The sequence below is a fragment of the Sus scrofa genome, chromosome 11, assembly GCF_000003025.6.
Source record: "Sus scrofa isolate TJ Tabasco breed Duroc chromosome 11, Sscrofa11.1, whole genome shotgun sequence".
Classification (NCBI taxonomy): Eukaryota; Metazoa; Chordata; class Mammalia; order Artiodactyla; family Suidae; genus Sus; species Sus scrofa.
In genome coordinates, this window is record NC_010453.5 from 75,738,666 (window position 1) to 75,765,235 (window position 26,570).

The 26,570-nt window shown below is 44.6% G+C and overlaps 1 protein-coding gene across 1 annotated transcript in view; it reads left to right on the plus strand.

The window, feature by feature from the left end:
• The window catches only part of MYO16 (myosin XVI), a 532,176-nt gene continuing 506,723 nt past the window's right edge, over positions 1,118–26,570 (plus strand). The window contains 1 exon segment of the mRNA XM_021065905.1: positions 1,118–1,288. The gene's annotated coding sequence lies outside the window, so the exon portion shown is untranslated.

The window sequence follows — 26,570 nt, forward strand, 5'->3', positions numbered from 1 at the left end:
TCTTTTCCAGAACATGAAGTGGGATAATGTCACTTAAGTATGAAACGTGCTTTCCACCCAGAGAACTCCAGATCTTCTATTTTTCACATGGTGAAAAATGTATCATATGGTTTATGCAAATATCTCCAATAGCTAATAATTACTATGGTTACAATCTCATTGTAATAAACAGTTACTGAGTATGTGTTCTATACAAGACCCCCTGCTATTACGTCCTATTACACATCTATACGTGTGCTTACATGTACCTCTATGGGTGTATGCATGCTTACAAATCTGTATCTGTATATACATCACATGAACCCTAGAATTAATACAGAATAGAGCCCTCGTGCAAAATGAGGGCAGTGAAACACGTTGACAGAACCAATCGAACACAAGTTTTGGGGATGGAAGCTTTCTTCCTATTCTGTCATGAAAACTGCGACAGAGGCCAGTTGCCTGGAGACTGGCTTTTCCTTGCTGGTGTTGCTCTTGTCTCAAGCTCAAGTTTATATTTCGGAGCCGATTTTAGGAGAATCTCAGAAGCTCTAGAATACTGGAGGGGGAGGACTGTTCCAGCCTCTGTATCTTTAAATAGGGTCACTCATCTCATCGGGTGACAACTGCCACAGTCCCCGCGATGGCCTTTGTTCTGGTCGGACTGCCCAAAGGGGATGCCCGCTCCTGGCCGCAGCTCCCGGCCACTGCGCAGCGGACCAGCGTCCGGGCCGCTCCCTTCCCCTCCCGCTGCCTGGCATCTTGCAAGGTCCGGACGGAAAAGTTTGAAGAGTGAGCCCTGTTCTTAGACTCGCCGCAAAGCGGGAGGCGGGAGAACCCGAAGGGGAGGATCCGAGGAGCGCGGAGAGGAGCGAGAGGCGCGGTCTCGGCGCGTGAGAGCGTGGGAAGGAGGAGGCAGGAGACCTGGAGGGGCCGCCCGGCGGGAGCGGAGGGAGGCGGGCTCCGCATCCCGGCCGAGGCGGGGGGGAGACGCAGAGCCCGGGCAGGGCGGGTCGAGCGGCGCCCCTGGGAGCTGGAGCCCAGCCCGTGGCCCGCGGGCCGCGCGGGGAGGGGCGAGCGTGGCTGCGGACGCCGGGCTCCGACCGCCGAGCCCGCCCCGCCGAGCCGGGCCGAGAGCGGCGGACCCCAGCGCCGCCGGCCGGGCTGCTCCCGCCGCGCCCGCCCCGAGCGCGCTGCAGCCCCGGGCGCAGGGGACCCGGGCACCACGCAGTCCGCCGGGCGCCCCCGGAGCTGAGCCCCGCGAGCACGCCGCCGGCGGCCCCGGCTCCCGCGGACCCTTCTCCAGCAGGTAGAGGCGGCGGCGGGCGGCGGGCGGAGGGCGCCGAGCGCGGTCCCCGGCGCGGGGCACTTGTCCGGCAGCCTCGCCTCCGGGTCCGGAGGTCGGCGGGGCGCTGAGCTCCTCCGCCCCGCGGCGGCGGCGACCGCGGGAGGGTGCGGACTGCTGGCACCTGCGTCGCCGGGTCCTGGCCAGAGTCCCTGGCTGGAGAGGGGGGCGTGGGGAGGAGGCCGGCGGTCCCTTTCCCAGAGCGGGACCCGGGGAGGTGTGTGGCCGCGAGCTGAGAGCACAAACCCGCCGAACTCTGGACCTGGCCCAGGAGGGGACGAGAAACTGGCAGTCGAGGGGGGGACTCGAAGCCTCCCGTTGCCACGGGAGATGGGAGGAGCGGCGCGGTCCCCTCTACGGCCAGTCCGGGGGGCGGCTGGGGTTCGTCCTCCTCTTCTTTTTCTTTGGAGATGAAAAGGAGCGACTACTTCAGAGAACAAAGATGTAGGGGTGAAGGAGGCCCCCAGGCTGTCGCCTCTTCCACGGGTTTGCTGACCCCTGGCCGCGACCCCCCGCCGGACAGTGTCAGCTCCATTGTCTTAGAGGCCCCGCGGCTACGGGGTGGGCAACTCGGTGGGCGGCTGGTACCCACCCGCGGCTCTCCGTTCATGGCTCCTGCTCCCCCAGCCCCCGCCCCATCTTCCCCGCCGGCTGAAACCAGCGAGATCTGCGAAAGTGCTGGGTTTCTTCGGGCCTGGGACGCCCCCGAAAGGTGGCGGAGACCATGTCCATCAAGCTCTGCGAGCGTTTCTGTCGTTAATGGAAAAGCTGGAGCCCCTCGCTCGTGGCTCAGACCTCTGTCTGCGGGCCTGAGCCAGAGGCGTTTTAATTGTGAGCGAAGCGTTCGCCACTCGAAGAAGAATTGTTTAGCCATCGGAAGAGGAGGGGTTGTCTTTTGCTGAGCAGGGCCGAGTAAAACTTAGATGCTGGGAATTGGCCCGAGCCGTCTGTCCCTGGGCGGAAAGGCAGGCGCTCGGGCGATCCTTAGCCTTCCGAGGGCGGAAGCTCGGGGAAGCGCGTTTGGGCGCTGAGCCTGGCTTTCTTGGAGGATCTCAGAGGTGGCTGGACGCCTGGCTCTGGTGAAGGCTGAAATGTCTCGCACGTGTTTGCCATGGGCTCATGGGGGTATTTATAAAGCCCCTGTGGTCTGGCCGTGCATTTCCTAGTGATTTTTCTGAGAATCAAGAGGAAGAAACTGGGACTCCAGACTCACCTATGAGATGCTGAGATCCAAGCCACACGACTGGGGAGGGGGCAACCCCAGACCCATTTGGCCCATCAAGCGCCCTCCTTGATGCATAGCTGCCAGAATAAATGACATTTTGCTCCTGATACTTTTAAAGGCTTTACGATAATTTGTCGTCCTCGGGTTGAGGGTCCATTTGTCTGGAGTTGCTCAGTTTATTAAAAGGACACAAGCATGTGGGACACACACTTGATGTTAACTGCTGTGATCCCTCATCACGTGATCAGCCCATGTGTTCATATGAGGTTATAGTTGCTGGGCTTTTGGGAAGCCAGAATATATGCCATTGCTTTCTGCCTCCGGGACCTATCCCTTGCTGTGATCGTCTGGAGCGTGCTCTCATTTGTTAAAGGAAAAATAAGTTTAATCGTTGCAATTGTATGCATAGGGCCTAACGCACGTACAAGTTTACCTGTGTCCTGTGAAAATTGCGGGGAGTGAAATGATTGGCTTAGCACACACTAAAGGAGCAGAAGTATTTTATTTTGCACGTGCGATTAATGATGGAAAGGTTTGTTTCCTCTGGCCTGAGGATGCATGAAGATAACAGCTCCAGTAGCTACTCGGGTGGGTCATGAATGTGATCTGTGGGTGTATCAGCACCTCTGTAGATAAAGAGAATGTCCGGTAAACAGAAGCCACTGCAGAATAGGCATGTCCTCGAGGGAGATGGATTAAAAAATAGAAACATTTCCTCCTCCTTAAGAAATCAGAAAATTAAATCTGTTGAGTAAAGCTGTAACAGGTATAATGCAGCTGGGATACTCCCTACGTGTGTGCACCTTTGTGTATATACGTGCCTTGCTGATCATTCAATTTGTTAAAATGTTTGCATGTGTGAGAAAAGATACTGCGGCTGAACTGGGATATTTGCAAATGGTGTTTCTTTGACTTTGAACCTCTGGGTAGCTGAGCACCTCAAAAGTGTGACTGTCCTTGGGGGGTCTGATCATGAGGGCCCATCTTGGCCCATGACATCGTATGTTCATAGAGTGAGAAGACTCTGGGCGAGAAGGAACCTAGACAGGAGTGCAGCTTGTGTGCCGAGGTAGGGAGGCCAGATGTCTCCCTTCCACCCAGGGGAGGCACACAGGTGAAGGCTTTTGTAGACGGCGAGTTCTTCCATCAGTAAAAGCTCTCTCTCTCCACCCTTTCTCATGTGGTTCTTCTTCAGCCAGCCCTTCTTCTGGCCACTCTTTGTTCTAGACTTTTCTCTGTACTAAGAACAATACACTGTTCTGTAGGAGTGCCAAGGAGCAAAGAGTGAGTATGTCAAGAGAACAAGAAACTTGGACATGAAAATTTCTTATTTAGGTTAAAAAGGCGTACAGTTTACCCATGTGGACTAAAAAAAGAAAAAGCCAAGCAGTAAAAAAAAGATGATTCGGGGGGAGTTCCCTGGTGGCGTAGTGGTTAAGGATCCAGTGTTGTCACTGCTGTGGTTCGGGTTCTATCCTTGGCCCAGGAACTTCTGCATGCTGTGGGCAAGTCCGAAAAGGAAAAGAAAAGAAAAGATGGTTTTCTCCTGAAGTGCATTGAGGGCAGGAAGCAGCCTTAGGAAGTAAAGTGTCTTCTCCCTTCAAAACTGAGAAGCTCACAGTAACAACACCTGACCTTTTTTTTTTTTTTTTGGCTTTTTGGCTTTTTGACTTTTTAGGGCTGCACCTGTGGCACATGGAGGTTCCTGGGCGAGGGTCTAATCGGAGCTGTAGCTGCTGGCCCACACCACAGCCACAGCAACGCCAGAGCCACAGCAACGTCAGATCCGAGCCACGACTGCAACCTACACCACAGCTCACGGCAACGCTGGATCCTCAACCCACTGAGTGAGGCCAGGGATCGAACCGGAATGTGGTTCTCAGGAAGAATTCAGTCAATACTTTTTTTTTTTTATGGTTGCACCCTTGGCATATGGAAGTTCTTGGGCCAGGGATTGAATGGGAGTCACATCTGTGACCGATGTATCAACACGGGATCCTTGAACCCACTGCCCCAGGCCTGGGATCAAACCCACACCTCCAGGGCGACCTGAGTTGCTGCACTCAGATTCTTAACCCATTGTGCCACAGTGGGAACTCCTCAGTCGATGCTTGCTTTTAGAACACATTGAACTGATGAGTTTATTCAAATTGAGCATTTATACTAAGCTGCCTTCTTTAGGCTTGGACTATTTTTCAAAGGAATGTGCCAGTGATTTTTAGATGATGTGAAGTGATAAACATTTATTAACAGTTTTGTTGTGATGTTTCCTGAGAATGAGCAGACATCATTCGCACAGTCACTTGACTTAGGAAAGCAGAGCTTAGACCTCTGAGATCCGGGGCGGTGTGCCAATGCTGAGTCCCCAGAGGTGCCTCCGAGTGGATTTCCTCAGCCCGCTTCAGATCGACACCAGCAGAGTCTGGAGTGGGACCTAGGACCCTCTCACCAGCCCTGAGTGATTTCCGTGAGGATTGCATTTGCAAAAGCACAGCACGCCGATCTTTCAAGAGCTCACAGTGAGGCTTCTCCACCCCGCTAGAGTGGCCTCTTTCTCATCTTCTAGAGGGATCCGCAGAGATTTTCTTACTTGGTTACTCTCCTCTTTGATTGTGGTAACTAGGAAGATGTGACAATAAGCCAGGCCGTTTGTTTAACGAAGTTTAGAGTCCCGTGATCTGATTGGAAGTAAAAGTAGGCACAGAAAAAAAGGTTGTTATTTGGGGACAGATTATGAACTTTGAGCATCGGGATCTGATGTATTTTATATCTTGCACAGGATTACAGTACTTTAAAGAACTTTTTCTTTTTTTTTTTTTTTTTTGGTCTTTTGACTTTTTTTTGTTGTTGTTGCTATTTCTTGGGCCGCTCCCGCGGCATATGGAGGTTCCCAGGCTAGGGGTCCAATTGGAGCTGTAGCCACCGGCCTACGCCAGAGCCACAGCAACGCGGGATCCGAGCCGCGTCTGCAACCTACACCACAGCTCACGGCAACGCCGGATCGTTAACCCACTGAGCAAGGGCAGGGACCGAACCCGCAACCTCATGGTTCCTAGTCGGATTCGTTAACCACTGCACCACGACGGGAACTCCTAAAGAACTCTTTTAAATGACTTGATCTTTTTTTTTTTTTTGTCTTTTTTGTCTTTTTAGGGCCGCACCTGCTGCATATGAAGGTTCCCAGGCTAGGGGACAAGTCGGAGCTGTTGCTGTCAGCCTACGCCAGAGCCACAGCAATGCCAGATCCGAGGGGACTCTGCGACTTACACCACACCTCATGGCAACGCCGGATCCTTAACCTACTGAGCGAGGCCAGGGATCAAACCTGCAGCTTCATGATTCCTAGTCAGATTCGTTTCCACTGTGCCACAATGGGAACTCCAAAATGACTTGGTCTTTATAATTTCTGTAATGCATTTATTTCTGTGGGTGTGGAAGAAGCTGGGGTAGAATGTAGGCATCACTTCCTTTCATTAGAATTCATGCCACAGCCCAGCTTTGATTCAGACGATGCCGCCAAACCTGTGGCCACTCTTTTGTCCCTCCCTAGCCAGCCTTGGAAGTGACATCTGACCCTTTAGCTGCTCCAGGCTTCTCTGTGTCTCCTTCCTGGCTCCGCTTCTCTCGTCCATCTCCTTATATTGGTTCTTCCAGCACTTCCAGGAAGTTTCTGGATTTTGTAGATGTTGTGTGAATGGGTACCAGCATTTCAAGTGGCAGAGGCAGGCTGCTTTCCTGGCCCCCACCCTCTCACGCTCTGACACTCAGGAGCCTCCATCCCACTTTGGACTGCAGCTGTCTTTTCTCCCAGCACCCCAGACCCTCCTCAGGGAGGAACCCCCCCCCCCGATCTCTCTGACTCTGTCTCCATCTTCCTCCCTTGAAAATCCCCTGTTCATTTCCTAGATAGAAAAGAAAATCCGGCGACTGAGTAATTTATTCAAAGTTGCACTGCTGGCTTCTGGGAGATCAAATTGCATAGAAGTTTAATTATTAACCTCTAGCTCTTATCACTAAGCAAAAACCCAGGCTCTTTCCTTTTAAGAGAAAAAAAAATTGCTTCTTTAACAAGTGCTTTGTAGGAAACCATCACAGCCACGGGCAGTGAACTATAGCCTGGGGACCAAATGCAACTTGTATCCTGTTTGTGTACAGGCTGGAAGCTAGACATGCTGTTTATATTTTATTTTATGTTATTTTATTTTTATTACTCAATGAATTTATTACATTTGTAGTTGTACAATGATCATCACAGCATGCTGTTTATGTTTTAAACAAAAAAACAATAAACAAACAAAGGGTGTGTCATCCACTGAGACCTTATGGCCCTTGTAGCCTGAAATATTTACCAACTTGCCTTTTGGGAAAAATCTTTGTAGAGCCTGATTCAGAGGAACAATGGGACCTGAAGGTCATATTCAGTGTCATTTATGTAGAAACTGACTTTGGTAAATAATTGTAATGCCAGAAAAAAAACTAGACATATTAAAGTAGTTATAGATTTACTGTATTTTAAATAGAAAAAAAACCAAAAAGCATAACCTATACCTCATTCAGATGGTTGTGGCTTTAAATTTATTTATTAAGTTTTTGATGCTTCTCACTTTCCACAAATAATTACCGTGATAGAGATCACGACTATGAAGAAATATAAGTTAAATTAGATAAATTCTCAGGAGAATCCCCGTGCACCTTTTTGGTTAAAAAGTATGCTCTGGTTAAAAATACATGATCGAAGGTATGGAAAAGGGTGAGTTTGATGTTCAAATTTTCATAAGCCGAATTGATTATACATTAAAATAGGCATTTGCATGCCCTCTTTTTCTATAAATAAAGTGTTGAATGCATTCTTTGTCACCTTTATTACTGGAATCAGTGCTTTAAAAATAAACTTTGGAGGTTAAAACCTCTAGCAGATGGCACTGTGTGCCTTTAATGAACACATTTGAAATATTAAATAATTCCTTTAAGAATGATAAAGTCTTATTCAGGCTTACTCATTTTCTTTCTCATTTAGATTCTTGGTTATAAGCAGCTCAGTAATATGTGGTTGGAGTCCCCGGGTAAAAATCATTTCATGAGCTCCCAGATCTTCTTTTAAAAAGTCCATTAATATGCCTTTATCTTTAGAACTTGGACCAGCGAGTCATTAACTTTACATTCATTTCCGTGGTTTAAAACTAAATGCAGGAGCAAGACAAAAGGACTTCGACATAGGGAGTAAGGAGGTTTAGCTGAACAGAATACTGTGAAATACCTTGTATGGCCTTGGCGTGCTGTTTTCACGTTGCTGTGGGTAGAAGGGAGTGGCAGTGTCACAGAGAGCAGTAAGATCTGTCATTTCTCAGGAGGGGCTTGGCTGGGGCTTTAGATGCACGACAGTTCAAATAAGGGTGGTAAGTGGAGGTTTTCTAATACAGATGATAGCAGAGGCATTGAGGCAGGACATTGCAGTGGCATCTAGATAGTCAATGAGCGGGTGAATGTTTGATGTTGGAATCCCCGTTCTGCTTCTTTCACGTATCTGGGACCGGATACGTGAAAAAAACCTTTCTAGGCCTCATCCATGCAATGGGATGAGCAAAGTCCCTGACTTGTAGGTTAAACGTGGGATTAAATGAGATAAACTTTTCAGTATCTGCTTAGCTCAAGGTTTATCACTGAACAGAAACTCTGGAAACTGCAGGTGCTGTTAGCCTGCCGTGGAGAAGGCTTCCGTGTATTAAGATTTCTGCTGCAAGCATCATTCTATGAAAGTCTGGATCACTTAAAAAAGTTAGAGTGGCCTTCTAGCAAAGCTCATAGTTGCAAAACCTAAGCATTGAGAGGACGTGCTGTGATGGACTTGGTTCCAGTTAATGAGAACTCGGTGACATATAAAGCATAAAAATACTAGAAAAAAAAATCTCGCCGTCTTTGTTTGTATTACACTGACACAGTCTGCTGCATTGGCGATCTAACAGAGTGGATGTTGAAGTATTAGGAGGAAAGAGAGTCCAATGACAGAAATTGTAAAATCGGTCATGGTATAAATGGAGTGGGAGACTCTAATAAGCAAGAGAATGGCTTTGCTGGTACATATTATCATTATGAGGCAGCAAAAGAAGTCATGTAGAAATGCCATGTCACTCCCCAGACTCCACCTGTGAGATGACATTTAGCCAGGACACGTGTACGAGGCAGAGAGCCAGGCCAGTGTCCAGGGAGAGAGAAATGGAGCGACGTAAACACGTAAGAAGAATGTCAGGACTAAATCAGCTCATGAGTACAGGTGGGAAGAAACACTCTGACACTAAACAATAAACAGGCTCATTCTGGTCATGTTTAGAGTTGGAAGCGCAAGGCAGCAATCAACCTCTGCTTGGGGATGATGAGATGAAAGTACGGATGATAAAAAGTGGATCTCTTCATCAAAGAGCATACTCTTACAAAAGGAAAACAGGTCACACTCTTGGATTAAAGGCCATGATAGATGAGGAAATGAAAACAAAAATTCCCTTAGATCTTTCACCTGAATTCAGGGTAGACTCAGGTTAATCCCCTGCCAGGCCACTGAAAGAATTAGAAATGTGATGAGTGATGCTGGAAATCCTGGGACGTGATGAGGAATCGTAGATGCGTCGGAGAGCTGCGCTAAGTCAGCTCTCCCGAGCTTTAAAAGCATCCTGGAAATTATAAATTGGTTTATAGACTCCCATCATCCATAACAAAGCATATATATTGTATAAACACACATCACAAATAATTTTTAAACCTTCAGGAAAACATGAGGGGCAGAATGGTTTGCAGAAGTAAGTCATTGCAAACCAACCTGACTACATAGCTGAGTAAAGCCAGTTAAAAATTAAGCTACACTTTCTCATCTATAAAATCAGAGGAATTCATTTCTAAGGTTCCTAATGTTCTAAGAATTTAGGGTAGAGTTTAGGTTCATTTGATTTGGAGGGGGCTTTTCTCGGTGTCATTTAAAAAATTGTGCTAAAAGATACATCACATGAAATTTAACCATTTACTTAATTAATTTATTTATTTAATCTTTTTGCCTTTTCTAGGGCCGCTGCCTCGGCATATGGAGGTTCCCAGGCTAGGGGTCAAATCGGAGCTGTAGCTGCCGGCCTACACCAGGGCCACAGCAACACGGGATCCGAGCCGTGTCTGCAACCTCCACCACAGCTCACGGCAATGCTGGATCCTTAACCCACTGAGCAAGGCCAGGGATCGAACCCGCAACCTCATGGTTCCTAGTCAGACTCGTTAACCACTGCGCCACAACAGAAACTCCGTAATTTAACCATTTTAAAGTGCATAGCACAGGAGTGTTAGTTTGTGCAGTAGATCATGTTGCAAAATTGGAACTCCGTACCTGTTGAATGACTTTCCTTTTCTGTCCCTGTCCCCTGCCCGCAGCCCCTGCTCTTCACATTCTACTTCTGACTATGTGTTTGACTGCTTCGGATGCCTCATATACGAAGAATCATGCAATATTTATCTTTTGTGTGTGTGGTGGGCTTAGTTCACTTAGAAACATATCCTCTTCTCAAGGTTCATCCTTTTTACAGCCAATGATAAGATTTCCTTTTTTCCTTAAGGCTGAAGAATATTCCAGGGCATGTAGAGACCACGTTTTGCTCATCCATTCATCTGTCAGTGGACACTGCGCTTCCTTCTTTGGGGAATTGTGACTAATGTTGCAGTGAGTATGGGTGTGCGGATGGCCCTTGGAGGCCTGTTTTCCATGTTTTTGTTTATCTCTAGAGGTAGGATTACTGAATCATACGATAATTCTACTTTTAGGTTTTCCAGCTTTACTGGGCTCTACTTAGCATATACCATGGTGTAAGCTTGAGGTATGGGCATAGCGATTTGATAAATATGCTTACGTTGCAAAACTGTTACCATAGTGACATTGGTTCACAAAGCCATCGCCTCACATAATTTTTGTGCGCACGAGGTGAGCATTTTGAAAATCTCCTCTCCTAGCAGCTTTCAGATGCGCAGTGTCATTGCAGTGCTGCACGTTAGGTCCTCAGGACTTGGTCATCTTCTAACTGGAAGTTGACCTCTGGTCACCATCACCCGTTTCCCGCACCTCCCGTCAGCTCACTCCTGGCAACCACCGGTCTGTTCTCTAGTTTCTATGAGCTGGATTGTTTTAGAGTCTACATACAAATGAGATCATGCAGGGCTTGCCTTTCTCACTTCACATAATGCCTTCGAGGTCCATCCATTTGTCACAACGGACAGAATTTCTTTTTTGTGGCCAAATAGTATTCTATTATATAACCTGTTATATATAGATATATAAAAACATTTGTATACACTCATATATATATATATACATATATATATATAAATCATTCATAGTGTATAAAAATACAACTGATTTTTGTTGACTTCGTATCCTATTACTTGATGAATTTATTAGTTCTAATAACTTTTTGTAGAATCTTTAAGGTGTTGTGCATTTAAGAGCATGTTGTCTGTGAACAGAGATAGTTTTACTTCTTCCTTTTCAGCTCGGATGTCTTTGATTTCTTTTTCTTGCCTGATTGTTCTGGATAGGACTTTCAATTGAATAGAAGTGATAGAAATGGGCAGGCTTGACTTCTCCCTGATCTTACAAGAAACGGAAAGTTTTCCACCATTGAATAGGATGTTAGCTGTGGGCTTTTCACATATGGCTTTTTTATGTTGAGGTAATCTCTTTGTTTCTAGCTTGTTGAGCATTTTTCCTGTGAGTGGGTGTTGGCTTTTGTCGAATGCCTTTTCCGTGCCATTTGAGAGGATCACATGGATTTTTTTTTATTTGAGATGATCATATGGATCCATTGTTTTGTTTTGCTTTTTTTGGCTGCACTCTCGGCATTTGGAACTTCCCGGGGCCCTGGATTAAACCTGCACCACAGCAGCCACCTGAGCTGCTGTGGTGACAATGTTGGATCCATAACCTGCCGAGCTGCAGAACTCCTCCTCTGTTTTGTTAATGTAGTGTATGGTGTTAATTCATTGGAGCATCTTTACAGCCCAGGAGTAAATCCCACTTGGTCATGGTGTGTAACACTTTCGTGTACTGTTGAATTCACTTTGCTAGTGTTTTGTTAAGGATTTTTGCATCAATATTTGTCATGGATATTGGTCTGTAGTTTTCTTTTCTTATCATATTTTTGGCTTGGCATCAGGGCAGTACTGGCCTCATGGAATGTTCTTTCCTCTTCAACTTTTTGGAAGAATTTAAGGGTTGGCATTAAGTCTTCTTTAAATGTTTGTAGAATAAGCCATCTGGTCCTGGGCTTGCTTTCTTTGAAGGTTCTTGATTAGTGATTCAGTCTCCAAACTAGGTAGAAATCTGCTCAAATGTTTTATTTCTTTATGATTCAGTACTGGTGTGTTGCAAGTTTTAGAAATTTACCCATTTCTACTAGGTTATCCAATGATCGCATGAGATTCCTCATAGCAGCCTCTTATACTCTTTTATTTTTTATTTTTTGTCTTTTTTCTTTTAGGACGACACCCATGGCCTATGGAAGGTCCCAGGCTAGGGATTGAATCTGAGCTGTAGATGCTCCCATAGCCACAGCAATGCAAGATTCGAGCCTCATCTGCGACCTACACCCCAGCTCACGGCAACTCCGGATCCTTAACCCACTGAGCAAGGCCTGGGATCGAACCTGCATCCTCATGGATAGTAGTCAGGTTCGCCTCCGCTGAACCATGACGGAAACTCCTCTCATACTCTTTTTATTTCTGTGGCATTAGTTGTAATAGCTCCTTTTTCACTTCTGATTTATGTATTTGAGTTTTCTGTTCTCAGTCTAGCTAAAGGTTTGTCAATTTTATTTATCGTTTCAAAAACAACTTTTGGTTTCATTGATCTAATCTTTATTATTTCCTTCCTTCTCCTAATTTTTGGCTCATTATTTTTCTAGATCCTTGATGTGTAAAGTGATGTTGCTGATTTGAGATCTTCCTTCTTTTTGAACGTAGGTGTTTATTGCTGTAAACCTTACCTTGGGTACTGATTTAATACATCCAGTAGTTTGGGTATGTTGTGTTTTTGCTTTTGTTTGCCTCGAGATATTTTCTAATATCCTTTGTGATGTTTTCTTTGACTGACTGTTTTTTCAAGAGTGTGTTGTTTGGAGTTCCCGTTGTGACTCAGTGGGCTATGAACCTGACTTGTATCCATGATGATGCAGGTTCAAACCCTGGCCTCGTTCCGTGGGTTAAGGATCTGGCATTGCCGTGAGCTGTGGTGTAGGTCAAAAACGTGGCTCAGACCCCATGTGGCTGTGGTTGTGGTGTAGGCTGGAAGCTGCAGCTCTGATTGGACCCCTAGCCTGGGAACCTCCATATGCCACAGGCGCAGCCCTAAAAAGGAAAAAAAAAAAAAGGTTGCGTTGTTTAATTTCCACATATTTGTGAAACTTCAAGTTATTCCTCTGGTATTAACTTTTTAGTTTAATTCCATTGTGGGCAGAAAAGATAACTGGTGTGGTTTCAATCTTCTTACATTTGTAAGACTTGTTTTGTGGTCTAACGTATTATAATATATAATCTATTCCAGAGAATGTTCTGTGTTCACTGCTCTTGCTGGGTGGAGTGCTTCGTGTGTGTCTATCAGGTCGTATTGATCTGTGATGTTCAAGTCCTCATTGTCCTTGCTGTCTTCTGTCTGGTTGTTCCAGCCATTAGTGAAAGGATGGGTTCGCTAGTGAGGGTTATCCAAAAAAAAAAAAAAAAAACGAAAACAAAAAAAAACAGAACCAAAAAGTTAGAAAAGGAGATTTTTCTTTTTAATTATGAATGGGCTCATGGGATTCTGGAGGCTGAAAAGTCCCATAATATGCTATCTGCAGACGGAAGGTCCAGGAAAGCTGGTGGAACAATTCCCTCTTAGCCTGAAAGCCTGAGAATTAGGGGAGTGGCTGGTGTGAATGTCGATTCAAGGGCAAGAGGAGATGAGCCGAGAGACTGCAGCTCAAACAGGTACGTGGGAATAAGGCACAGATTCCTTCTTCCTTTTTCCATTCGGTTCTCAAGGGATTGGGTGGGGCCCACCCACCCTGGGGAGGCGTCTGCTTCGCTGAGTCCACCACCAAAGCGCTCATCTTGTCTGGAAGCAGCTTCACAGACACCGAGAGACAGGGTTTAATCTGGGGACCCCGTCGCCCACTCAAATCGACACCTTAAATTAACCATCACAGGAGGTATTGAAATTCCTGCTACTTGTTGTCGCTATCTGTCTCAGCTTGCTTCCTGTCTTGTCCAGGTCGGGGTGTCTGTGTGAGAGTAAGGGCTGAGGCTTCTTATTCTGCCTCTTGCATATGTCCCCTCATAGACTGGAGTTTACTTTGGTTTTTTACAAGACATTTAACTTCCTTGGCTTTGACGGAAAGCATCATTCCACCATCAGCTGTGGCCCATATCTGGGCACCGGGGAACCTGGCGAGGTGAGAGGGGAGGGAGGTTGAGCTGAGCCCGGCTGCCTTTGGAGCATGATAAGTAATTGACCAGTGTCAGCTTTGGACAATCAGAGCTCAACTTCCAGGAGACATAGTTGAAAGAGGGGGCAGAGAGACCTGATGATGATGGGAAAAAGGATGAGTAGAGGATTGATCCAAGTTGAAACATAAAGGAATGAGAGGCTGAAACGGAATCTCAGACAAGCATCGAGATCAAGATGCATGTTCAACCCGAGGAGAGTAGAGTCATACTCACGTGCAGAAACCAGATACAGAGTATGTGATTGTTACAGAAAAGTTTCAAAGGAGATAGAAATCAAAATAAAAAATGAAATAATTTATCTTCTGTCTGCTCTATGGAAACATACTTTTTATTGAAGTGTAGTTGATTTAGAGTGTTTTAAGGGGCACAGCAAAATGATTTGGTTATAAGTTATACGTATATATGTAAAATACAGGTGTGTGTGTGTGTGTGTGTGTGCATATTTTTGTTCTTTTTCAGATTCTTTTCCATTATAGGTTATTACAAGGTAGTGGCTATGGTTCCCTGGGCCACAGAGGAGGTCTTTGCTGTTTATCTGTTTTATGTACAGGAGTGCGTGGAAATGTATTCTCCACACCTTGGTGAACACCCCTCCATAACATTTTCTGTATGTATAGGTGTCGTGATTATGTATATATGTATGTGTGCGTGTGGGTCCACATAAATCACCCTTCATTTCAGTCTTTTTTCCGTTGCATAGTATTCACATGGCTTGGGTGAAATTGCCCAAATCAGACTCTGTACGGAGACCAGTATTATCAGTGTAATACTACTAATCAGCTCTCTGCTTGCTTTGGAGATTTTCCAGGGTTAAGAATGTGGTCCAGCCAAGTGTGGTTTGGGACTTTTCTTCCATTATTGAGAGCTCCCCCCCCCCCACCCTGCACCTGCTCTCCCCCATGTACACATATGGTCCTACTGCAGTCATGTTGCTTTCATGGCAGAAACTAGCCTATGAATAAAGTTCCTCAAGATAGAGCAGAATTTGAGTGAGCAGAGAAAGGGGCTTGCACCATGATCAAATGGTACCTGCAACACGCCCCCATCACATGCTACCTGTGACCGAGAATATCTGTGGGTTATAGAAGGATGATCATTCTAATTCATTCTTTTAATTTAATCTTAATTTTTTAAAGTTGACCACTGTAACACCCACAGAGAAAAATGCATATAGTAGAAACACACGCTTAACAAATTATTAGAAGCTAAACTCATGCATCAAGACATAAACTGTGGTAACCAGTGCCACTACTCACTGTCCTTATTTTTATGGTATTTATGTCACTTCTTTCTGTGTAGTTTTATCACGTATGCATCCCAGAACTCTGGGGTTTTGTTCAGACTGACTGTGAACTTCACCTGGATGTCATCATTGATGTCTGCTGTGTGAGTTGGTCACTCACGCTCAATGCTGGCTGTATTTCTCCTTAGGAGTGTACTAGACTGTATTTATCTATCCTACGGCTGCTGGGCTTTGGAGTTTTAGTTTGCTCTTTGGGTTTATTATAAGTAATGCTACTCTGGTGAGTCCTGGCATGGCACCTGGATGGGTATATATACATCTGAACGGATGGCATATACCTAGGGGGAAGGACTGAGTTATGAAAACAGGTACTTCTGCATCCCACCCCCGGGGAATATATCCAGACAAAACTGTGATTCAAAAAGGTGCATGCACTCCTATATTCATAGCAGCACTATCCACAATAGCCAAGACATGGAAACAACCTAAATGTCCATCGACAGAGGAGTGGATCCAGAAGACGTGGTACATAGATACAATGGAATATTACTCAGCGGAAAAAAAGAGAACAGAATATTGCCATTTGCAGCAACATGGGTTGTTACTAAGTGAGATAAGTCAGATAGAGAAGAAAGATAGCATAAGATATCACTTATCTGTGAAATCTAAAATATGGCTAAACAAACCTATCCACGAAACACAAACAGAATCAGGGACAAACAGATTTGTGGTTGCCATGGGGAAAGGATGGAGTGAGAGATTGAGGTTATTAGATGTAAGCTATTATACATGGAGAAGATAAGCAATAAGATCCTGCAGTATCGCACAGAAAACCATATTAAATGTCCTATGATAAATCATAATAGAAAATAATATTTTAAAGAGCGTGTATATGTATAAAGAATGCTATACTGCAGAAATTCACACAGCATTGTAAATCAACTATACTTCAATTTTAAACATCAGAAAAAAATAAATTTAAAAAATGGATACATCCGGAGTTCCTATTGTGGCTCAGTGGTAACGAATCCGACTAGTATCCATGAGGACACAGGTTTGATCCCTGGCCTCGGTCAGTGAGTTAAGGATCCAGCATTGCCATGAGCTATGGTGTTGGTCCCAGATGCAGCTTGGCATTGTGGTGGCTGTGGCTGTAGCTTAGGCCAATAGCTGCAGCTGCAATTAGACCCCTAGCCTGGGAACCTCCATATGCCATGGGTGTGGCCAAAAAAATGGATACGTTAGATGTTTTATATCAACATTTAGGATCTGGATAGGTTGCTCTTTGGAGCCAAGGTTAACAAGGGAGAAGTTATCAGGGAGAATTGTAAGCCCTGTTGGTAGATTCAAAACATCAAAAGCACAGGTTGGATGGAGTTCCCGACATGGCGGAGTGGAAACGAATCCGACTAGGAACAATGAGGTTTCAGGTTCGATCCCTCGCCTCGCTCAGTGGGCTAAGGATCCGGCGTTGCCGTGAGCTATGGTGTAGGTCTCAGTCAAGGCTCAGATCTGGTGTGGATGTGGTGTAGACAAAAAAAAAAAAAAAAAAAGCACAAGTTCAAAATAACAAGGACATGACTTGACAATGGAACATTTGGAATAAATATGTGAGATGTGAGTGTTGGTTGTCTGATGCTCAACATATGAGCCCAGTGTCACCAGAAAAAATGCAGATGTGCTATGGAAATTGCAACTAGGACCTACTATCCTAGGTAGATAGGTTCACTCTCAGAATCATGTATTCATTTGGGGGAGTCTTTTGTAATTAGGATTTGTCAGACCGGAACACACTCAGGGGAAATAAGCTGGACTGATCATAACCTAGAAGGAGCAAATGTGAAACGTTTATCCTGAGAAAGTTTACTCTAGAAAAGGGTAGAGAGAATGTTGCACCTTTTTGTGCAGAAACATTTTTAATATACCTATTTTGTTATCTCTATCTGGCCAATCATGGACCAGTGGGAGGGATGGAAGAAGACTGTGTTAAGGTACACGTCACAGGCCTCTTCATTTGATGTAAATCTGGGCTCTAATACTTCCAAGGAGGTGAAAAGACAGTCTTAACAGGAGAGTGCTCACTGTCAGAACTGTTTCCGGCAGACGTGGGAACATCATCTCGCTGAGAAGTCCAGACGCCCTGAGTTTAGGTGATGACTTTTTAGTCGTCTCTGAAAATCTCCCTTTCAAGGGAGGAAGGGAAAATCCACAGCCCCAATCAGGAAGGTCCTGGGTAACCTTAAAAATCCTGCTGAAAGCATTTCCCTGCCTCTTGAACAGAGACGTGCTTCTTAGTCCTAAATTAGAGCTTCCATTTACCATGTGTCACGTGACTAGACAATTGCTCCTGTTTCCCACTGGCATAATTATTACTTGAAAAACACATAAAGTCAAAACAAAGAAAAAAGCAACCCCTAAGGACAGACATATTAAAAAAAAGTTGTGCAAAGTCACCTTCCATAGGAAGTAGCCCTTGATGGGCCCTCTTTAGAGCTCTGCCCGACTTAGTCCAGAACAATCTTGATTGATAGAAGTAGGAATTAGAGTGCAGGCGGGTCTTATCGAGAAAAAAAATCCGGAATCCAAGATGCTTTAGAAACTCAATGATTATTTTACTTTTCTAAGACAATTTAATAGAATTAGAAATATCAGGTCAATGGTTGGACATAACTTAGTGATGTGACCTCAAATTGATGTGCTTAAAACAAGAAACACCATCCCTAAGCATCTTGGAATAGATGCTGCTTTAAAAGTGTCAAGAAAGTTCCTGTCATGGCTCAGTGGTTAATAAACCCGACTAGTATCCATGAGGCCTTGGGTTCGATCTCTGGCCTTGATCAGTGGGTTAAGGATCTGGAGTTGCCATGAGCTGTGGTGTAGATCGAAGATGCAGGTCGGATTCCACATTGCTGTGGCTGTGGTGTAGGCTGGCAGCTATAGCTCCTATTGGACCCCTAGCCTGGGGATGTACATATGCCAGAGTATGGCCCTAAAAAGACAAAAAAAAAAAAAAAAAAAAAAGTGTCAAGAAAATAGGAAAAAAAAATGCTATTGCTTAAGTATTTCTATATTTTTGAGCTAGCATGAGAGGTCTCTTAAATCCTCATCGAGGCCATCTCACCAGAGGCAAGAAGTCCAGGTTTCACACAGGTGAGCTCGGAGGAGTTTAATCTTGCAGAGCAGGTGGCTGCAGGTCAGTGGCCAAGAACAATCTTTAACACGCCAGTGACAAAGTGAGGAAGCTAGCTCTCTCCTCGGAATGCAACCTGCTTGGTAAAACAAAACAGCCAGAGACACTTTCTGTAGGAGAGAAATCCATCTTCTCCCCCCCCCCCCCCCTTCCCTCCCTCCCACCTTCCCTCCTTCTGGTTTTAACTACACTTAGCTTTTTCTCGCTTTGGGTAAACATACTGCATATATAAGCAAATGTATGCTTAAATGGATACCATATACAAGTGTGAACAATGTAAAAAATAGTACGATTAAGATTTACTTGACCCAAATAAACAATATGTAAAAATCTCTCTCCCCACCTCTCTCTCTAAATACTCGTATTAGGAAGAAAATTCCAACTTTTACCCAAAGTCCAAATCTTTTCTTAAGCATTTATAAAAGCTGTATCATAAATGGACATTATGTAAAAATATTGGTGAGAAGATCATTGGTGAAATTCAAAGAAAATGTTCCAGGGAATGGCTCCCCTCTCTCCTCACTCCCTTAAAAGAAGGAATGGGCATTATTGGCATTAAATAAATAAGCTAAAAATACAAGTTTTGAGGAGTTTCCTGGTGGCTCATTGGGTTAAGGGTCTGGCATTGTCACTGCAGTGGGCTGAGTTGCTACTGCGGTGCGGATTCAATCCCTGGCTGGGAACTTCTGATGGCAGCAGGCGTGGCCAAAAAATACAAGTTTTGAGAAATTATGCACTTGCACATTTGAATACAAATCTGTTTCACTAAAGAATTTGATTTAATAAACCACGTCTAAAGAAAGCCGACCTTTTGTCCTTGAGACCATTGCCCATCAATTGACAAGTTACTAGAATTTTGAGAATATGGTCCCGGGGAAATAAGGAACCTTGCACATGCTCATCCTGGCTGGTTTTCCATCGCTCTTTTCCTCTCCCTCTCCTCTCTCCCTGCCTCTGTGTGACCTGGGGCAAGTCACTTACTATCATTGTGTGACCGTGTCCTGATTTATAAAGTGGGTACCCTAAGGTCTGCTTGGTCTGCTTCAGTGTTAGTGAGACTCCAATGAAATGATGCATGTGAAAGTCATTTTCCAAATTAAATATGCCTTCTATGTATCTATTTATGCTCTAAGTAAAATATGCAATTTTAATCATAATGAAACCCTAGATAATTTTATTTGAAAAAATGTAATTTGTGTTTGCAAATAAAGATATAAGTAGACTCAATCGATTCTTTGATTGTTAAAATTATTTTTTATATCTGCATTGTGGATTTGAGATTCTCTTATTTTTTTAGAACCTTACCGGTAAGCATTCGTGTTGGGGTATTTATGATCTTAATACCCTGAATTAATAAAATAGGGCACACTGAACAAAATCAGTATTTGTCAAGGAGAAAACTTGGCTAGTAAAAATCTGTTGATAATCTGATATATTTTTGCCATTCTGTTAAATTGTAGTATACATTGAAACGTCCTCAGTCTCAGGTACATTTAAGTCAGTAAACTTTTAACACACTCTGTGGTATAGATGCATTCAATTCATAAGCATAGACGAAAGATTTACAGCAGCCAAGACATGTAAGCAATCAAGTCCAGGGACAGATGAGTGGATAAAGACGGTACTGATGGGTCTATACAATGGAATATTACTTGGCCATAAAGAAGAGTGAAATCACGCTGTTTGCAGCAGCATGAATGGACCTGGAGATGATCATACGAAGTCGGTCAAAGACCAATGTCACATGATATCACTTACACGTAGAATCTGAAAAATAATACAAATGAATTTTTTCGCAAAATAGAAATGGTCCCTCAGACGTAGAAAACAACTTCTGGTGATAAAGGGGAAAGGGGGGAGGGATAAATTAAGAGTTTGGGGACTAACAGATACACACTGCAATGTATAAATAGATAAACAAGGACCTACTGTATAGCACGGGAACTATATCCAATATCCTATGATGGAAAAGAATCATATATATGACTATATATATGTGTGTATATCTATCTATCTATCAGATATGCATATCTGAATCCCTTTACTATATACCTGAATCATTGTAAATCAACTGAACTTCAATAGCAAAAAGAAGACACAGAATGAAAGTGTCTTTTCTGAAGGAAGCGATGTCAGGGGCTGGGTCTGCTCTCTCTCTCGCTGTAACCCGCCTAGGATGCTCTGACACGCGTCTTGGGTGGAGCCTGGGCGTTGATCAGGCTTTGGGCTGCGCCGATGGACACCGTTTACTCCGTGCGGTGGGTGGATCCTGTGTCACCGTGTCGTCCCTCATCGGCTTTGGTTTCCTCTCCCCTTACCCCTCTCTCCTCCTCCCCTCCCCATCCCCTCTCTCTCGCTCTTTCCTTCCCTTCCTCCCTTTAATCTAAGCGTCTGTAGCCCTGTCACGCCAGCTCTGCGATAGAAGCAGTGCGAGGCAGGGTCTCTGACCTTCTGGAATTCACTCTCTAGATGGAGGGAAGGGAAATGGGCCGAGGGAACCCCAAGGCAGAGCGCGAGGCACCGTAGGCGGGTGTGCACCTGCCAGAGCGGGGTGGACAGGGAGCCCAGAGAGACTCAGAAGAGGGCAGAGTCGTGAGACTGGTGTCCGCTGGGGAGACTCCTCGGCAGTGCCCTGGGTCTTCTGAGATGCCTGAAGGACAGAAGCAATGCGGTTTCACGGATAAGAAAAGGAAAGGTTACATGATAAGCTCTTGTCATTTGCTGACTGTATTTTGCAATTCAGTGTTAGGTAGCACTAACACTTTTACAGTGGATTCCAACTTTACTTATCTGCAAGGCTTATTTTTAGCACAGACATCTGGCATAGGAAAGTCTTGTTCTTGGTCCCTTCCATCTCAAACAAAATCGGCTGTGAGGTACATGCGTTAGGTGTCTGCACGCAGCTTATTCCCGTGACCTTGGCAGCTGCCTGGTAAAGCGCACTCTGCAAACTGCCCACTGGCCTCCTCGCATCTGAGCATCTGCCCCGAACCTGGGATTTGGGATCGTAAGTCGTTTTGTTCCTAAATGTGATTCTGTTTATAATGATCTGCTATGAATACAATGGTTCTTCCTCTCTGGGTCCTCGACTCAATTTGAATGTGGAAAACAAAGAACTGTGAGCATTACACGTTTCAGAAAATGTTGCTATTATTGCGTATATTTTCTACATGGTTCTAGATTTACATTGAACACGACTTCAGTATTTTTCATCTCGAATGACATAAATATGATGCACATTTATGGAAATGTTTCTTTGTGCTTTTGCCACACGTTTCCCTCCTTGATAGAATATATCCAGCCTTATGTACCAAGGGTGCTAAATAGTTTGACATTGAGGAGAAAATCAGAGTCATGGAAGGAAGAAGAAAGCAAACCCGTTCAGAGACTGTTTTGCTGCAGTTACAGCAGCAAGATCATCTTTTTAACATGCGTGCCTGACGTGGCCCAGAACTGGGGGTGATGGAATTGTTTCCTATCCAGAAAGCAGTGTCTCCCTTCTGTGAATTATGTGATTCCGATCATGTGCAGGAAAGCAAACCTCTGGCAAAACTACGCCTATTTGTTTACTGAATGAAGAAATTACATTTACTGTCTGTTACTTCTTTTCTCCACGGATTTAAAGTTGTATCTCAGGAGTGCTCAGTTCTCGAGGTTCCCCCCATGACAGAGGGCGTCACCTAGACAGGAGAGGAGAGCAAGCACAGAAGAGATGCTTAGTAAGGTGAACACAGGATGAAACGAGGTGGCAGGTGCAGTGGTTGTGATGATGCCGCCGCTGTCATGTCTGGTTGAGAAACGTCGGGAAAGTCTCTGCAGAGGAGGTAGAACTTGAGAGCTGCGGACTGTGTAGGAATTCGTCTGGTGAACATGAACCTCCAATATGACTTATCTCAACAGAAGCTCATTTTTCTAGCTAGACTTGCACCTACTCCCAAGTTCCGCGATCCATCAATGGACCAATGGAATCTGAGTCTTCTCTCTCCAACATCATATTCATTTAAACCATGAATCACGTCTCTTCTCTCTTCACATATCACTTCCTTTCCCTTCCCTTCCACATCCTCATGGCCGCTATCCAACGTCAGGCCTCATTTCCAGAAGGCCACTGATATCTCGTGATACCCCTGAACTTGTCACCTTCTCTTCATCATCCATCCTGCAAAGCGCTACCTGAGTCATCCCCTTGCTACCAGTGGGGTCCTTACTCTCCAGGCCCCAAACCGTCACGATCTTCTCACCACCTACCAATCTTATTTAAATTCTGTACCCCGTATGCAGTCAGATCTTTTCAGAGCCTGGACTTGATGTTCATTTTTCACGGCAACATTCGGTTGGGTTAAAGAATCTCAGCAGGACTTTAGAAGTCCTGGGGTTTATCCCCCCCCCCCCCGCCGCATGCGAAATTTCTTCCACAGCATCCCAGCTAAGTGGTCACATCCTGTTTCTGTCCCCAATTCCAGGAACGGTGCCTGTGACACGGCTGACCTCTGTTGATGACCGTTTCAAGCACGTGGTCGTGCTTTCTGGCTTCTCCTTCTTTCTATGCCAATGTCCCATTGTCTTCTCCCAAGACGCCTTCACGCTTGCCCAGGTACACCATCGCTCAAGACCTGGCCCCATGCTACAGAAAATGACTGCAGGATTCAGATGATGACACCAGAACCAAGGATCGTGTGGTGATGACAGGGGACAAATGACAAATAAGTGAAATGATGGACTAAAGATGGAGATGACAGTAGAATATAGGAGGAAAAGATAAGCGGAATTTAGACGTAAAGTGTGTGTGGAAGGGTGGTATTTTACATATAATTTATTTTTGAAAATGTGGAGATGGTTTTTATTTTTTATTTATTTTTAATTTTTTGGGGGTATATGTTTTTTAATGAGATACATGAGACTTTCTTCTCTATTATAGATATATTCTTGGGTACATATTACCAACTGATAGAATAAGATAATAACAGCAGTTTATTTCTATCTCTGTTTGTCATAGTGTAAGCATTAAGTTTTTTCTTATTTTCCCAATACGATTTCTTTTTCTACTGTACAGTATGGTGCCCCAGTTACACATACATGTATACATTCTTTTTCTCACATGATCAGGCTCCATCATAAGTGACTAGACATAGTTCCCAGTGCTACACAGCAGGCTCTCGTGGCTAATCTCTTCCAAAGGCAATAGTCTGCAGCTATGAACCCCAAGCTCCCATCCACCCCACTCCCTCCCTCTCCCCCTTGGCAACCACGAGTCTATTCTCCAAGTCCATGATTTTCTTTTCTCGTCAGCACAAGGAAGGAAGCCATAATGATCAAAGAGGAAATCAATAAAATAGAGATTAAAAAAAACCCAATAAAAAACCAAGTACAACCAAGAGCTGGTTCTCTGAAAAGGTAAACAAAATTGAAAAACCTCTAGGTAGACTCACTGAGGAGAGAAAAAACCCAAATGAACAAAATAAGAAATGAAAAAGGAGAAGTCACAACTGATACTACAAAAACACAAAAAATCATGAGCGAATACTATGAAAAATTGTGTGACAACAAATCTGACAACCTAGAAGAAATGGACAACGTTCTAGAGACTTACAGCCTGCCAAAACTGAATCAAGAAGAAACAGATCAACTGAACAGACCCATCACTAGAAATGAAATTGAATATGTCATGGAAACACTCCCTACAAATAAAAGTCCAGGACCAGATGGCTTCACAGGTGAATTCTACCAAACATTCAAAGAGGAACTTATACCCATCCTCCTTAAACTTTTTCAAAAGGTTGAAGAAGAAGGAACACTCCCAAAGATATTCTATGATGCCACCGTCACCCTAATTCTAAAACCAGACAAAGATACCACCAAAGAAGAAAACTATAGGTCAATATCTTTGATGAACATAGACACAAAAAGTCTCAACAAAATTTTAGCCAACCAACAGCATATAAAAAAGATCATCCACCAAGACCTGGTGGGATTCATCCCAGGTTCACAAAGATGGTTCAACATATGCAAATCAATCAACATCATATACCACCTTAACAAAATGGTCATCTCAATAGCTGCAGAAAAAGCACTTGACAAAGTCCAACATCCATCATGATCAAATCTTACCAAAGTGGGTATAGAGGGAACATACCTCAACACAATGAAAGCCATTTATGACAAACCCACAGCAAATATAATACTCAGTGGAAAAAAGCTGAAAGCCTTCCACTAAAATCCAGAACAAGACAAGGATGCCTACTCTCGCCACTGTAATTCAACACAGTACTGAAAGTCCTAGCCACAGCAGTCAGACAAGCAAAAGAAATAATAAGCATCCAAATAGGAAGAGAAGAGGTAAAACTGTCACTGTATGCAGATGACTTGATGCTAAATATAGAAAACCCTAAGGACTCAACCCCAAAACTACTTGAACTGATCAACAAATTCAGCAAAGTAGCAGGATATAAGGTTAACATTCAGAAATCAGTCACATTTGTGTATACTAATAATGAAATATTAGAAAAGGAATACAAAAATACAATACCTTTTAAAATATTAATTTTTTTTTAAATTTCGTAAGGGCCACAAGTAAGGCATATGGAAGTTCCCAGGCCAGGGGTTGAATCAGAGCTGCAGCTGCCTGCCTACACCACAGTCACAGCAAAGCCAGATCCGAGCTGCATTTGCAACCAACACTGCAGCTCATGGCAATGCTGGATCCTTAACCTGCTTAATCCTGAGTGGGGCCAGGGATCAAACCCACATCCTCATGGATATTAGTTGGGTTTGTTTCTAGTGGGCCATGATGGGAACTCCCTAAAGTGTTTTTTAAAGTCAACTTACCTGTTTAAGATGATTTCTGATCTCAAGGTAAAATGATTGCCCTATAGTTTACATTTTTACTTTTATTTTATTTATTTAAAGGCTGCACCTGCAGCACATGGACGTTCCCAGGCTAGAGGTCCTGTTGGAGCCCCAGCTGCAGGTCTCCCTCACAGCCATGGCAGCATCAGATCTTTAACCCACTGAGCCAGGCCAAGGATTTAATTTGCATCCTCACAGAGACGATGTCAGGCCCTTAACCCGCTGGGCCACGCAGGAACTCCCTATAATATATGTTTTTAAAACTTAAAAAAATCAAACTGCCGTAATATGACTAGTCCAAGTGCAGAAGTGACATCATAGAGGGGGAGGTCCAGCGTGAGGTCCAGGGTGCACATGTGACAGGCACAGATGGTACCCCAGGTCCTGTGGAGAACAGCAGTCAGAACCATGTTAGGGCCCCAGGGGGCAGGGTGGGAGTGTATGCAGATGGCGCAAACCAAGCCGCCCTACTTCATCCACTTAGCTCCTCAATATGTTTCCCAGGGAGCATCATTGCCTCAAACATAGCATTACTTAACGTGTATGTTAGGACGCCGCCTCAGTGATGGATCTGTCCACTTTGATCAGTGTTAGGCATTTTTTGTTTATAGCGGAATGAAATGGATGACGTAACACCATTTGCCAAATCGTGTGAAGGTTCTGGTCTGTTCTTGGACCATGTGGGGAAGTCACCATGTCTCGTGATTTCAGCCCAAGTTTGAATGGCATTTTGTCCCAGTCTCATGGTGGCCTTTTAAGATTTGTACTTTCCACCTGAGGAGGGTCCTGGATGAGAAGGGGCCTCTCCTGGCCTCCAGTACCCACCTTGCCCCTGGGGGGCCAGCAGCGTAACTTCCAGGCATACCCTGATCCAACCGATGTTTTCTGATGCTGCAGAAGCTTCCTTAGAGAAATGCAAGATGGAAGTTCATCAGCGCCCAGGTGTCCACATCAGGGTGTCTCCACCGGGGCACGACTGACATCTTGGACCAGATCACTCTGTTTGGGCCGCTGCCTGTGCACTGTCGAGTGTTGAACAGCACTCCCGTCTCTACCGTCGATGCTGGAATCAGCCCCCTCCACCAAGTGTTAACATCTTTCAGACGTCTCTGGGCATTGCCAAAATGTTTAGGGCTCAAGAATCACCCTCAGTTGAAAACCACAGATCTAGATATTAGCACCAGCTCCATAATTTTATTTTTAAAAACTATAAATACTTTTGCCCGAATACTTTGTG